Raw genomic sequence first — 3,959 nt, forward strand, 5'->3', positions numbered from 1 at the left:
TCGTTTTGACTTTGGTAAGCTTTAGTTTGGGGAAAATTCTTTTTAGAAATTCTTTACGTACGCATGCATTTACATAGCGAAAAGCATCGAAGAACGTCGTTCACAAAACTTTTCTTTATGCTTACTGGAATCCAGCAACTCGTAAAAATCGATACTGTGGATAAAGACAACAGACGTTACAGTCTCACTCGACTCGGACACAAACTTTTTATTCCATACTTTTAATTTACTTTTGCACAAGGAAACGTCTCCTATTCGTTTCTGCGATACTTTCAACTTTATAATTACCCCGTGTATTTGTTCTTTCAAAAATATTATCTAGAATACTATTCAAAATTAATCTCCGAACTTGAGCATTGTATGTACCGTGTGTGAAAGTTATTTCATTTGAAGACGCGAAACATCAATATCGTAGGAACAGTAGCGTGGCAAGTTCGTCGTGTAGATCGAAGCGTGAAAGCTCTCCGGTTCTTACTGCAGCTAACTTATACGCGGGCAACTGAAATAAGCCAGCCTTGAGCCTACAGTGGCAGCAGAGCGTAACGACGGAGTGTCTCACGATCAGAGCGGAGGCGCAAGACAAACGACGTTGTTTTCAGGGAGATACCGAAAACACTGGGAGAAGCGTTTCTAGCAGTTAATTAGCTGAATAATGCAGCGTTAATCTAGTCAAAGTTGCATGCATCCAGACCACGCGCGTAGTTTCGTTCTGGCAAACTCAGGGCGGCTTCGCTGTTCGCACGCCAAAGTACACGTATTCGCGTGTGCAAACGTACACGGACACGTGGAGACGGCTACAAGTACAGCAAGTTGGATTCGCTCTGGCCGGGTGCGAACAACATCTTTCAGCGTATTGAATATTTTAAGGATACCATTTGCCCGCTATCTAGCCCTGTTTCAAGACACAACTGGCTCGATACATCAGCTCACCCCGACCCCGCCGCTCTGTTCGGGATGCAATATTTTGCTGCAGTTTGCACAGTCTCCATTATTCAAGTTCGGAGATTAGTGGACCGTTACCAGCAGGTGTTTGCCAGCTTTTGCATGCTGTGGTTAGTCTCGTAGCTAGACCAAAGTTTAAGAGAAATCGTGTTATAACATAAAAGACGTGTCAGCAAAATTGTCGAATTGCTACCTTTCCACGCGTACAGTTGGTTTCATTTGTTAATGTTAAATTTTTATTGATTTCACTGGTCTTGTGGATTTTCATAATGTGCTGTTTAAATGCCTGCATTTTTCCAGAGTGTATATTTGAAAATTGTTTAAGTATTCTTTCCTTTATTTATCCATCAGACTCGTAAAGGCTTATTTAGATATTAAACTGAGATTCAATAAGAAATATCGATGTAACGGATCGACTAGAATGTCTCTTATAAGCTGCAATGTAATTTAAATAATGTTATATAAATAATATACGGACGACGTAGGCGTAATAGTCGAAGCTTCTTTAACACGACCCTAAGCTATTTCATTTTAATATAATCTTACGACAATTTCAATCGAATCTGAACAGAATCGTTGTTCGCGTAAATTTTTCGAACAAATTATCGCGCAGAAGCTACCCGTTGATAAAATCTTAATTAACATTTTTCCTATTTATGCTATTGTTAACGAAATTACAAAAGATCAGCGTACCGTATACAACGAAGTATTTTACAGATATCCAGCATACCTGAAGAAAATGAGTGCCATTTATTCGATTTGTAGATTCGTATAAATCCACCTTGCATCAAGCTTTCAAATTACATTTGCGGAGCAAGTCCGCATTTATTTAACAAGACGTTCCTCCACAATGTCTCGAGCAGACGTTAATTCGTTAACATTTAATTGCACACTTAGTTCCCTTCGACACTTGCCTGCGCTGGTACGCAAGCCTCGACACACAAATATTCCAGGCATTGGTACACACGCGCACGCACACGCGAGCATGCTAACCGAAGAGGCGACGAACCAATACCTCATGCAACAGCTTCGGGGATGTTCAATGCAATTAATATAATTACTTTCGATCACACTGCAGCCGCTTTGCTTCCACTACGGATTTCCAGGCAACGTTGAACGAAAGAGATTGCACGTTTTCCTATCATCCTGTATTTTCTATATTGTCGCACAAAACCGTCTGAATATTTGCTTATTTTTTTAGTGTAATACGATTTAATTATAAAAGTATAGATAAAAGGAATTATGATGTTTTAATTCTTTGTTATCATCGTAGTTACTATTGGTACATAGTTGGTTTGAAAGATAAAATATCGCGAAACTAACATCGAAATTTTGTAATTTGAATTTTTGAAAAGTAATATATGTTGGAACTTTAATTTTTTTTTAACGAAGATATTCTATCAACGACGTGTATTCTTAGAAAAATATTTTGTTATAAGGTTAAAGCATGGTATCAATTGCTTGAAATGTGCGACGTCTCATGCGCAGCAACCTTAAGATCTCCACAAAAAAGTGAAAAATTTAATTCTTGGAACTTAGCGAAAAAATAATTCTTTTTACCAATTATTGCCGTGAAAATTTCTCGCGACTTCTTAAGAGAGTTTCGAAAAGATGATAAAATTTATCGTTATTTGAACGTTCTCCGATAATCGGTGTACAAGTTTCTCCCACGTTTCCGATGCTCCATACGATATTGCTACATTTCGATTCGCAAACAATGGGAAGGGAAGCGTGACCAAAGAGAACGCGAATCCACGCACGGGTCTCAATGTTGGCCACCACACAGGCAACGCCCGTCATTTCCTTATAATTACTCTATTTCCTCTTGCGCCTATAGTTATGTCGTAGCAGCCTGTAGGGCGGAATCGATGGTAGAAAACGGTAGATATTGGAACGCAACGTACGATCGTGCGGGCGAAACCCGGAGGAGGGGCACGGCTCGTTCGTTTCAAGATATCGAGGAAATGAATGGGATTGGCTGCTGGGCAAAATTGCACTCTGATAATTACCTATTACCTACACTGTGCCTGGCACCGTTCGCTATCCTAAAGAACAATGCCTGTCATCCAATCGTGCAAATAATCGCCGAACTCTGGCATCTTTCGTTCATTCTCTACATCTCGGTCGAAATATATAAAGGCATCCGTGGATATCATGTATGTTATATCAGAGATAATGTTATTAATTAAAGTACGCTCGAGATATAATATTGTTTGAGATAATCTAGATTTATATAAGCTTGATATATCGCTATAAGATTCACGTAAGTTGGTTAATGAGATGTATTTAAACAAGAAAACCGATACTTGCGATACTTGCTTTTCTTCAAACAATTACTTCTAAATTTACTATTTACTATTTACTATTACTATTACTATTTACTATTTACTATTTACTATTACTATTTACTATTACTATTACTATTTACTATTTACTATTACTACTTACTATTTACTATTACTACTTACTATTTACTATTACTATTACTATTTACTATTTACTATTACTATTTACTATTTGCTATTACTATTACTATTTACTATTTACTATTTACTATTACTATTTACTATTACTATTACTATTTACTATTACTATTACTATTACTATTTACTATTTACTATTTTTCTATACCATCAAAGTTCCTAACGATCTTAATGGTGAAAGATGTTCAAGATTGCGAATGATTTTACGATTTATAGCGTGCTTTTCTAATTAGAGTCTGACTATAATTTACTTGTACATGGTAGTAAGAATGTAACGGATATTTACTCAAATGGTATCGATTCTTTTACGCTTATTCGTCTTTCGATCTACCACAGGTGTGACAAAGTAATAAAACTGTGACAAAGTAACCCTATTCGCATATCCGAAAACCTGTGAAACGTCTCTACTTTCCGTACGCGAGGGGTAACCGAGAACTGGGTCGTCGACAGTGGACCGTTCGGTCTTTCAATCTTCCATCCCGCAGCCGATGGAGATTCCGGTCGGTGCTCGATGTTTATGCGGCCCCGGTGGTG

The sequence above is a fragment of the Bombus impatiens genome, unplaced genomic scaffold (assembly GCF_000188095.3).
Source record: "Bombus impatiens unplaced genomic scaffold, BIMP_2.2 scf_0318, whole genome shotgun sequence".
NCBI classification, from domain to species: domain Eukaryota; kingdom Metazoa; phylum Arthropoda; class Insecta; order Hymenoptera; family Apidae; genus Bombus; species Bombus impatiens.